We start from the raw sequence: 12,597 nt of genomic DNA, 5'->3' as shown, positions 1-12,597 counted from the left end.
GCGTAGAAACGCCTCTTTCTTTATTAGGTTTGTTGACAACCTTGACAGATGAAATCTCTCTCTTGGGGGAGAGTATTTGAAGTCCAGAAGGTATCCCTGAGATATTATCTCTAGCGCCCAGGGATCCTGGACATCTCTTGCCCAAGCCTGGGCGAAGAGAGAAAGTCTGCCCCCCACTAGATCCGTTCCCGGATCGGGGGCCCTCAATTCATGCTGTTTTAGGGGCAGCAGCAGGTTTCCTGGCCTGCTTGCCCTTGTTCCAGGACTGGTTAGGTCTCCAGGCTTGTCTGTAGCGAGCAACAGATCCTTCTTGTTTTGGAGCAGAGGAAGTTGATGCTGCTCCTGCTTTGAAATTCCGAAAGGAACGAAAATTAGACTGTCTAGCCTTAGGTTTGGCTCTGTCTTGAGGCAGGGCATGGCCTTTACCTCCTGTAATGTCAGCGATAATTTCTTTCAATCCGGGCCCGAATAAGGTCTGCCCTTTGAAAGGTATATTAAGTAATTTAGACTTAGAAGTAACGTCAGCTGACCAGGATTTTAGCCACAGTGCTCTGCGCGCCTGAATGGCGAATCCGGAATTCTTAGCCGTAAGTTTAGTTAAATGTACTACGGCATCTGAAATAAATGAGTTAGCTAACTTAAGAGCTTTAAGCTTGTGTGTAATCTCATCTAATGGAGCTGATTCAAGTGTCTCTTCCAGAGACTCAAACCAAAATGCTGCTGCAGCCGTGACAGGCGCAATGCATGCAAGGGGTTGCAATATAAAACCTTGTTGAACAAACATTTTCTTAAGGTAACCCTCTAACTTTTTATCCATTGGATCTGAAAAGGCACAGCTATCCTCCACCGGGATAGTGGTACGCTTAGCTAAAGTAGAAACTGCTCCCTCCACCTTAGGGACCGTTTGCCATAAGTCCCGAGTGGTGGTGTCTATTGGAAACATCTTTCTAAATATCGGAGGGGGTGAGAACGGCACACCGGGTCTATCCCACTCCTTAGTAACAATTTCAGTAAGTCTCTTAGGTATAGGAAAAACGTCAGTACTCGACGGTACCGCAAAATATTTATCCAACCTACACATTTTCTCTGGTATTGCAACTGTGTTACAATCATTCAGAGCCGCTAACACCTCCCCTAGTAATACACGGAGGTTTTCCAGCTTAAATTTAAAATTTGAAATATCTGAATCCAATCTGTTTGGTTCAGAACCGTCAGCCGCAGAATGAAGCTCTCCGTCCTCATGTTCTACAAGTTGTGACGCAGTATCTGACATGGCCCTAACATTATCAGCGCACTCTGTTCTCATCCCAGAGTGATCACGCTTACCTCTTAGTTCTGGTAATTTAGCCAAAACTTCAGTCATAACAGTAGCCATATCCTGTAATGTGATTTGTAATGGCCGCCCAGATGTACTTGGCGCCACAATATCACGCACCTCCCGAGCGGGAGATGCAGGTACTGACACGTGAGGCGAGTTAGTCGGCATAACTCTCCCCTCGTTGTTTGGTGAAATATGTTCAATTTGTACAGATTGACTCTTATTTAAAGTAGCATCAATGCAGTTAGTACATAAATTTCTATTGGGCTCCACTTTGGCATTAGCACATATAGCACAGATGTCTTCCTCTGAATCAGACATGTTTAACACACTAGCAAATAAACTAGCAACTTGGAAATACTTTTGAAGTAATTTACTATAATAAGAAAACGTACTGTGCCTATAAGAAGCACAGAAAGAGTTATGACAGTTGAAAGTTAATAAACTGAAAGGTTATAGCATCAAATCTTTGTAAAAAACACAATTTTAGCAAAGGCTTGTTCCCATTAGCAAAGGATAACTAACCCTGATAGCAGAAAAAAAAGTTACAGAAATAAACGTTTTTTATCACAGTCAACTACAATCTCACAGCTCTGCTGTGAGTGATTACCTCCCTCAAAACAAGTTTTGAAGACCCCTGAGTTCTGTAGAGATGAACCGGATCATGCAGGAAGTACAGTGAGCTTCTGACTGAATTTTTTGATGCGTAGCAAAAGCGCCAAAAACGGCCCCTCCCCCTCACACACAACAGTGAGAGAGATCAGTAAACTGTCATAAATTAAATAAAACAACTGCCAAGTGGAAAAAAATAGTGCCCAAAATATTTTATTCACCCAGTACCTCAGAAAATGAAACGATTTTACATGCCAGCAAAAAACGTTTAACATAAATTAAGTGTTATTAAAAAGCCTGTTGCTAGTCCCTGCAAATTAGGCTAAAGTCTTATGCACACAGTATAATTCCAGTGAAGTGCCATTCCCCAGAATACTGAAGTGTAAAATATACATACATGACAGCCTGATACCAGTTGCTGCTACTGCATTTAAGGCTGAGTTTACATTATATCGGTATGGCAGAATTTTCTCATCAATTCCATTGTCAGAAAATAATAAGCTGCTACATACCTCTTTGCAGATTAATCTGCCCGCTGTCCCCTGATCTGAAGTTTACCTCTCCTCAGATGGCCGAGAAACAGCAATATGATCTTAACTACGCCGGCTAAAATCATAGTAAAAACTCAGGTACTTCAAATTCTACCAGAGAAGGAATAACACACTCCGGTGCTATTATAAAATAACAAACTTTTGATTGAAGGTATAAAACTAAGTATAATCACCATAGTCCTCTCACACATCCTATCTAGTCGTTGGGTGCAAGAGAATGACTGGAGGTGACGTAGAGGGGAGGAGCTATATGGCAGCTCTGCTGGGTGAATCCTCTTGCACTTCCTGTTGGGGAGGAGCAATATCCCAGAAGTAATGATGACCCGTGGACTGATCACACTTAACAGGAGAAATTGTATTCTCTGACTCATGATAGAAAATGTTTGGGTTTAGTGTCCCTTTAAAGCTAAGGTAAGTTACATGTCTGTTACCTCTAAAAGGCTTCCTCAGGAAGAAGCACCTCTACTCCAGAGATCATCATGGAGAGGCAGATGGATTACTGTAGGCTCTGGAAGAGTTAAAGCAGTAGACCAGAAGCACTGCCCTCAACCTCTGCCATTGCAAAATGCCTATGTTGCTCTTGCTGAACACACATGTGGTGATATGGAGACACCTGTTATAGCTGCAGAAGGCTCAAAAACAACAAAGCTCACATGGATAATAATCATATTTTGAAAATTAAGGCAGAATGAAAGGAAAGTGAGTTAGATGTGATTGTTCATTAAGGAACAAATGATCTGGCTTGTAATGAAGTTGCTGCTGTTCACAAAGAGTTGTGACCTAGGCAATTATTAAGAGCATGTGGCATCAACTGTATAATTTTCTGCTATTTTATAACTGTGTATGGCCAGAAAGCAGGGAAGATGGAGCAGATAATAAAATGTAATTCTTGGTTAAATAAGTGGTTCAGGGAGAGGGGATTTGGTTTTATTGGCCATTATAGCTCGATTTGGCAGGATACTAGGTTTTTGAAGATAGATAGCTTGCATTTGGATGCTAAAAGATCAGAGTATAGAGGAGTTTAAATGCTTTACTAGAATTAATTTAAACTAGTAAATGGGGAAGCATTAATATATCCATCTGCCCCCCCCCCTGCATGCCAAATCTGTTAGTCCATGTTACAGTTCTAGGATTTCTAGTATAAAGGTTCTTGGTGCAATGAGCACAAAAGCTTACAGCTTAGGAAATAACTAACCTGAACTCACTTCAATAATAACTAGAAACATAAAAAATAGATATGTTTAGAATAGGGGGTATTGTATATAGATCTCTATTACAGGATGAAATATTGGACAATCTGTTAATAGAATAACCAAAAACAGAATTTATGTTTACCTGATAAATTACTTTCTCCAACGGTGTGTCCGGTCCACGGCGTCATCCTTACTTGTGGGATATTCTCTTCCCCAACAGGAAATGGCAAAGAGCCCAGCAAAGCTGGTCACATGATCCCTCCTAGGCTCCGCCTACCCCAGTCATTCGACCGACGTTAAGGAGGAATATTTGCATAGGAGAAACCATATGTTACCGTGGTGACTGTAGTTAAAGAAAATAAATTATCAGACCTGATTAAAAAAACCAGGGCGGGCCGTGGACCGGACACACCGTTGGAGAAAGTAATTTATCAGGTAAACATAAATTCTGTTTTCTCCAACATAGGTGTGTCCGGTCCACGGCGTCATCCTTACTTGTGGGAACCAATACCAAAGCTTTAGGACACGGATGAAGGGAGGGAGCAAATCAGGTCACCTAAATGGAAGGCACCACGGCTTGCAAAACCTTTCTCCCAAAAATAGCCTCAGAAGAAGCAAAAGTATCAAATTTGTAAAATTTAGAAAAAGCGTGCAGTGAAGACCAAGTCGCTGCCTTACATATCTGATCAACAGAAGCCTCGTTCTTGAAGGCCCATGTGGAAGCCACAGCCCTAGTGGAGTGAGCTGTGATTCTTTCAGGAGGCTGCCGTCCGGCAGTCTCATAAGTCAATCGGATAATGCTTTTAATCCAGAAGGAGAGAGAGGTAGAAGTTGCTTTTTGACCTCTCCGTTTACCAGAATAAACAACAAACAAAGACAAAGTTTGTCTGAAATCCTTAGTAGCTGCTAAGTAAAATTTGAGAGCACGAACTACATCCAAGTTGTGCAACAAACGTTCCTTCTTTGAAACTGGATTAGGACACAAAGAAGGCACAACTATCTCCTGGTTAATGTTTTTGTTAGAAACAACTTTTGGAAGAAAACCAGGTTTAGTACGCAAAACCACCTTATCTGCATGGAACACCAGATAAGGAGAAGAACACTGCAGAGCAGATAATTCTGAAACTCTTCTAGCAGAAGAAATTGCAACCAAAAACAAAACTTTCCAAGATAATAACTTAATATCAACGGAATGTAAGGGTTCAAACGGAACCCCCTGAAGAACTGAAAGAACTAGGTTGAGACTCCAAGGAGGAGTCAAAATTTTGTAAACAGGCTTGATTCTAACCAGAGCCTGAACAAAGGCTAGAACATCTGGCACAGCTGCCAGCTTTTTGTGAAGAAACACAGACAAGGCAGAAATCTGTCCCATCAAGGAACTTGCAGATAATCCTTTTTCCAATCCTTCTCGAAGGAAGGATAGACTCTTAGGAATCTTAACCTTGTCCCAAGGGAATCCTGCAGATTCACACCAACAGATATACCAAATTATGTGGTAATTTTTCTGGTTACAGGCTTTCAGGCCTGAACAAGAGTATTAATAACAGAATCTGAGAACCCTCGCTTTGATAAGATCAAGCGTTCAATCTCCAAGCAGTCAGCTGGAGTGGGTCGAACGGACCTAGAACAAGAAGGTCTCTCAAAGGTAGCTTCCATGGTGGAGCCGATGACATATTCAACAGATCTGCATACCAAGTCCTGCGTGGCCACGCAGGAGCTATCAAAATCACCGACGCCCTCTCCTGATTAATCCTGGCTACCAGCCTGGGGATGAGAGGAAACGGCGGGAACACATAAGCTAGTTTGAAGGTCCAAGGTGCTACTAGTGCATCCACTAGAGCCGCCTTGGGATCCCTGGATCTGTACCCGTAGTAAGGAACTCTGAAGTTCTGACGAGAGGCCATCAGATCCATGTCTGGAATGCCCCACGGTTGAGTGACTTGGGCAAAGATTTCCGGATGGAGTTCCCACTCCCCCGGATGCAATGTCTGACGACTCAGAAAATCCGCTTCCCAATTTTCCACTCCTGGGATGTGGATAGCAGACAGGTGGCAGGAGTGAGACTCCGCCCATAGAATGATTTTGGTCACTTCTTCCATCGCTAGGGAACTCCTTGTTCCCCCCTGATGGTTGATGTATGAACTTGGCCCTCGCTAGCTGAGGCCAAGCTTTGAGAGCATTGAATATCGCTCTCAGTTCCAGAATATTTATCGGTAGAAGAGATTCTACCCGAGACCAAAGACCCCGAGCTTTCAGGGATCCCCAGACCGCGCCCCAGCCCATCAGACTGGCGTCGGTCGTGACAATGACCCACTCTGGTCTGCGGAAGGTCATCCCTTGTGACAGGTTGTCCAGGGACAGCCACCAACGGAATGAGTCTCTGGTCCTCTGATTTACTTGTATCTTCGGAGACAAGTCTGAATAGTCCCCATTCCACTGACTGAGCATGAACAGTCGTAATGGTCTTAGATGAATGCGCACAAAAGGAACTATGTCCATTGCCGCTACCATCAAACCTATCACTTCCATGCACTGCGCTATGGAAGGAAGAGGAACGGAATGAAGTATCCGACAAGAGTCTAGAAGTTTTGTTTTTCTGGCTTCTGTCAGAAAAATCCTCATTTCTAAGGAGTCTATTATAGTTCCCAAGAAGGGAACCCTCGTTGACGGAGATAGAGAACTCTTTTCCACGTTCACTTTCCATCCGTGAGATCTGAGAAAGGCCAGGACAATGTCCGTGTGAGCCTTTACTTGAGGAAGGGACGACGCTCGAATCAGAATGTCGTCCAAGTAAGGTACTACAGCAATGCCCCTTGGTCTTAGCACCGCCAGAAGGGACCCTAGTACCTATGAGAAAATCCTAGGAGCAGTGGCTAATCCGAAAGAAAATGCCACGAACTGGAAATGCTTGTCCAGGAATGCAAACCTTAGGAACCGATGATGTTCCTTGTGGATAGGAATATGTAGATACGCATCCTTGAAATCCACCTTGGTCATGAATTGACCTTCCTGGATGGAAGGAAGAAGTGTTCGAATGGTTTCCATCTTGAACGATGGAACCTTGAGAAACTTGTTCAAGATCTTGAGATCTAAGATTGGTCTGAACGTTCCCTCTTTTTTGGGAACTATGAACAGATTGGAGTAGAACCCCATCCCTTGTTCTCCTAATGGAACAGGATGAATCACTCCCATTTTTAGCAGGTCTTCTACCCAATGTAAGAATGCCTGTCTTCTTATGTGGTCTGAAGACAACTGAGACCTGTGGAACCTCCCCCTTGGAGGAAGCCCCTTGAACTCCAGAGAATAACCTTGGGAGACTATTTCTAGCGCCCAAGGATCCAGAACATCTCTTGCCCAAGCCTGAGCGAAGAGAGAGAGTCTGCCCCCCACCAGATCCGGTCCCGGATCGGGGGCCCGCATTTCATGCTGTCTTGGTAGCAGTGGCAGGTTTCCTGGCCTGCTTTCCTTTGCTCCAGCCTTGCATAGGTCTCCAGGCTGGATTGGCTTGAGAAGTATTACCTTCCTGCTTAGAGGACGTAGCCCTTGGGGCTGATCCGTTTCTGCGAAAGGGACGAAACTTAGGTTTATTTTTGGTCTTGAAAAGACCTATCCTGAGGAAGGGCGTGGCCCTTGCCCCCAGTGATATCAGAGATAATCTCTTTCAAGTCAGGGCCAAAGAGTGTTTTCCCCTTGAAAGGAATGTCAAGCAATCTGTTCTTGGAAGACGCATCCGCTGCCCAAGATTTTAACCAAAGCGCTCTGCGCCACAATAGCAAACCCAGAATTTTTTCGCCGCTAACCTAGCCAATTGCAAGGTGGCGTCTAGGGTGAAAGAATTAGCCAATTTAAGAGCACGAATTCTGTCCATAATCTCCTCATAAGAAGAAGAATTACTAATAATCGCCTTTCCTAGCTCATCAAACTAGAAACACGCGGCTGCAGTGACAGGGACAATGCATGCAATTGGTTGTAGAAGGGAACCTTGCTGAACAAACATCTTTAGCAGACCTTCTAATTTTTTATCCATAGGATCTTGGAAAGCACAACTATCTTCTATGGGTATAGTGGCGCGCTTGTGTAGAGTAGAAACCGCCCCCTCGACCTTGGGGACTGTCTGCCATCAGTCCTTTCTGGGGTCGACTATAGGAAAACAATTTTATAAATATGGGGGGAGGTACTAAAGGTATACCGGGCCTGTCCCATTCTTTACTAACAATGTACGCCACCCGCTTGGATATAGGAAAAGCTTCGGGGGGTCCCGGGGCCTCTAAGAACTTTTCCATTTTACATAGTGGTTCTGGAATGACCAGATAATCACAATCATCCAAATTGGATAACACCTCCTTAAGCAGAGCGCGGAGATGTTCCAACTTAAATTTAAAAGTAATCACATCAGGTTCAGCTTGTTGAGAAATGTTTCCTGAATCTGAAATTTCTCCCTCAGACAAAACCTCCCTGGCCCCCTCAGACTGGTGTAGGGGCCCTTCAGAAACCATATCATCAGCGTTCTCATGCTCTACAGAATTTTCTAAAACAGAGCAGTCGCGCTTTCGCTGATAAGTGGGCATATTGGCTAAAATGTTTTTGATAGAATTATCCATTACAGCCGTTAAATGTTGCATAGTAAGGAGTATTGGCGCACTAGATGTACTAGGGGCCTCCTGTATGGGCAAGACTGGTGTAGACGAAGGAGGGGATGATGCAGTACCATGCTTACTCCCCTCACTTGAGGAATCATCTTGGGCATCATTTTTACTAAAATTTTTTATGACATAAAATACATATAGTTAAATGAGAAGGAACCTTGGTTTCCCCACAGTCAGAACACAATCTATCTGGTAGTTCAGACATGTTAAACAGGCATAAACTTGATAACAAAGCACAAAAAACGTTTTAAAATAAAACCGTTACTGTCACTTTAAATTTTAAACTAAACACACTTTATTACTGCAATTGCGAAAAAGTATGAAGGAATTGTTCAAAATTCACCAAAATTTCACCACAGTGTCTTAAAGCCTTAAAAGTATTGCACACCAAATTTGGAAGCTTTAACCCTTAAAATAACGGAACCGGAGCCGTTTTTATATTTAACCCCTTTACAGTCCCTGGAATCTGCTTTGCTGAGACCCAACCAAGCCCAAAGGGGAATACGATACCAAATGATGCCTTCAGAAAGACTTTTCTATGTATCAGAGCTCCACACACATGCAGCTGCATGCCATGCTGTCCTCAAAAACAAGTGCGCCATACCGGCGCGAAAATGAGGCTCTGACTATGATTAGGGAAAGCCCCTAAAGAATAAGGTGTCTAAAACAGTGCCTGCCGATATAATCATATCAAAATACCCAGAATAAATGATTCCTCAAGGCTAAATATGTGTTAATAATGAATCGATTTAGCCCAGAAAAAGTCTACAGTCCTAATAAGCCCTTGTGAAGCCCTTATTTACTATCTTAATAAACATGGCTTACCGGATCCCATAGGGAAAATGACAGCTTCCAGCATTACATCGTCTTGTTAGAATGTGTCATACCTCAAGCAGTAAGAGACTGCACACTGTTCCCCCAACTGAAGTTAATTGCTCTCAACAGTCCTGTGTGGAACAGCCATGGATTTTAGTTACGGTGCTAAAATCATTTTCCTCATACAAACAGAAATCTTCATCTCTTTTCTGTTTCTGAGTAAATAGTACATACCAGCACTATTTTAAAATAACAAACTCTTGATTGAATAATAAAAACTACAGTTAAACACTAAAAAACTCTAAGCCATCTCCGTGGAGATGTTGCCTGTACAACGGCAAAGAGAATGACTGGGGTAGGCGGAGCCTAGGAGGGATCATGTGACCAGCTTTGCTGGGCTCTTTGCCATTTCCTGTTGGGGAAGAGAATATCCCACAAGTAAGGATGACGCCGTGGACCGGACACACCTATGTTGGAGAAATGACCATGAAGGGTAAGGTTAAAGTAATGAGGGACTTTAACCCCTTAACGACCAAGGACGTGTCAAGCACGTCCTACAAAAAAATACCCTTAATGACGTGCCTGACACGTCCTCTGGGGTTTAAAGCTCTGGAAGCGATCGTGATCCAGAGTATTGCAGTGATGCCTCAATATTGAGGCATCACTGCAATACCTTTTATAAGCATCCGATGCAGAGAGAGCCACTCTGTGGCCCTCTCTGCATCAGCCAGCGATGGTGCTGATCGTTGGTGGGTGTGAGCCATTGCAGGGAGGTGGGTGGGCGGCCATCGCTGGAGGAAACTCATCAGAGTGGGGCAGGATCACGTGCAGGGGCGCCCACGGGACCAGAGGCGCGCACGCACAGGGGCGGTGGGAATGCTGCACTATGGGACAATTTCTTAAGGGAAGGATGGAGAGAGGAGGCTGGTAAAATTATATCTAAGGGATCTGGGAGGTGGGTTATCGAGGGGTTTTTTTTTTGTTATATTAACAAAAAAGCTAATTTTATGGCAAAATGGGTACTGGCAGACAGCTGCCAGTATCCAAGATGGCAGAAAATAGGGTAGAGGGGGGAGGGATCCTACACGGCAGAATATATATTTAACCCCTTAATGACCGGACCATTTTTCAATTTTCTTACCCTTAATGACAATGGCTATTTTTACATTTCTGCAGTGTTTGTGTTTAGCTGTAATTTCCCTCTTACTCATTTACTGTACCCACACATATTATATACCGTTTTTCTCGCCATTAAATGGACTTTCTAAAGATACCATTATTTTCATCATATCTTATAATTTACTAAAAAAAAAAAAAAAAAAAATATGAGGAAAAAATGGAAAAAAAAATACACTTTTTCTAACTTTGACCCCCAAAATCTGTTACACATCTCCAATCACCAAAAAACACCCATGCTAAATAGTTCCTAAATTTTGTCCTGAGTTTAGAAATACCCAATGTTAACATGTTCTTTGCTTTTTTTGCAAGTTATAGGGCAATAAATACAAGTAGCACTTCGCTATTTCCAAACCACTTTTTTTCAAAATTAGCGCTAGTTACATTGGAACCCTGATATCTGTCAGGAATACCTGAATATCCCTTGATATGTATATATTTTTTTTTAGAAGACAACCCAAAGTATTGATCTAGGCCCATTTTGGTATATTTCATGCCACCATTTCACCGCCAAATGCGATCAAAAAAAGAAAAAGTTCACTTTTTCACAAAATTTGTAACAAACTTTAGGTTTCCCACTGAAATTATTTTCAAACAGCTTCTGCAATTATGGCACAAATGGTTGTAAATGCTTCTCTGGGATCCCCTTTTTTCAGAAATAGCAGACTTATATGGCTTTGGGGTTGCTTTTTGGTAATTAGAAGGCCGCTAAATGCCGCTGCGCACCACACGTGTTTTATGCCCAGCAGTGAAGGGGTTAATTAGGGAGCTTGTAGGGTTAATTTTAGCTTTAGTGTAGTGTAGTACACAACCCCAAGTATTGATCTAGGCCCATTTTGGTATATTTTATGTCACCATTTCACCGCCAAATGCGAGCAAATAAGAAAAAAAACTTTACATTTTTCACAATTTTAGGTTTCTCACTGAAATTATTTACAAACAGCTTGTGCTATTATGGCAGAAATTGTTGTAAAAGCTTCTCTGGGATCCCCTTTGTTCAGAAATAGCAGACTTATATGGCTTTGGCGTTGCTTTTTGGTAATTAGAAGGCCGCTAAATGCTGCTGCGCACCACACGTTAATTATGCCCAGCAGTGAAGGGGTTAAATTAGGTAGCTTGTAGGGAGCTTGCAGGGTTAATTTTAGAGATCAGCCTACCACCTGACACATCCCACCCCCTGATCCCTCCCAAACAGCTCTCTTCCCTCCCCCACCCCACAATTGTTCCCGCCATCTTAAGTACTGGCAGAAAGTCTGCCAGTACTAAATAAGAGTTTTTTTTTTTTTTTTTTAAATAAAAATGATAAAATATTTTAGCTGTGATGGACCCCTGCCTTAGCCCCAACCTCCCTGATCCCCCCTCCAGCTCTCTAACCCTCTCCCCTACCTAATTACCGCCATCGTCGGTACTGGCAGCTGTCTGCCAGTACCCAGTTTGGCCCCAAAAAAAACCCAAAAAGTATTTTTATTTTATTTTTTACTTAAAAACTATTTCTGTAGTGTAGCAGCCCCCCCACAATACCCCCACCTCCTCCCCCTCCCAGATCCTTTTATATTTTTTAAAAGAAAATTCCCTTTTTTTCCCTTTCTGCCCTCATTCATTGGTGTCAGTGTGGCTAATGGGTGCACGTGCACCCGTGCACGCGCACATGCACGCTCACCCTCACCCCTCGTGCACGCACCCTCACACCCGGCGGACACTGGCACCATCGCTACCGGTGCAGAGAGGGCCACAGAGTGGCTCTCTCTGCATCTGAGGCTTGTAAAGTGGTATTGCAGGATGCCTCCATATCGAGGCATCACTGCAATACCCTCAGAGCTGCTGGAAGCATTTGTGATCGCTTCCAGCACTCTGTTAGACAACTGACGTACCAGGTACGTCCATTGTCATTAACTGTTAGTTTTTGAATGACGTACCTGGTACGTCAGTTGTCATTAAGGGGTTAAAAAAAAAAAAAAAAAACTTTAATTTTAGTACTGGCAGACATTTAGGGGCCTTCTAATTACCTACAGATATCAGTGTTCCAATCTAACTATAGCTAATTTTGAGGGGGGAAAAATGGTTTGGAAATAGCAAAGTGCTACTTGTATTTATTGCCCTATAACTTGCAAAAAAAAGCACAAAGAACATGTAAACATTGGGTATTTCTAAACTAAAGACAAAATTTAGAAACTATTTAGCATGTGTGTTTTTTGGTGGTTGTACATGTGTAACAGATTTTGGGAATCAAAGTTAGAAAAAGTGTGTTTTTTTTTCCATTTTTTCATCATATTTTATAATTTTTT

At 42.8% G+C, this 12,597-nt stretch overlaps 1 protein-coding gene across 1 annotated transcript in view; it reads right to left on the bottom strand.

Annotated features, from left to right (window-relative positions):
• The window catches only part of HTATSF1 (HIV-1 Tat specific factor 1), a 147,029-nt gene that overhangs the window by 71,130 nt on the left and 63,302 nt on the right, over positions 1 to 12,597 (bottom strand). The window lies entirely within an intron of this gene.

This window comes from Bombina bombina, chromosome 1 (genome assembly GCF_027579735.1).
Source record: "Bombina bombina isolate aBomBom1 chromosome 1, aBomBom1.pri, whole genome shotgun sequence".
Classification (NCBI taxonomy): domain Eukaryota; kingdom Metazoa; phylum Chordata; class Amphibia; order Anura; family Bombinatoridae; genus Bombina; species Bombina bombina.
Note: the sequence above shows the minus strand (reverse complement) of the source record. Positions and strands in the feature narration are given on the sequence as shown.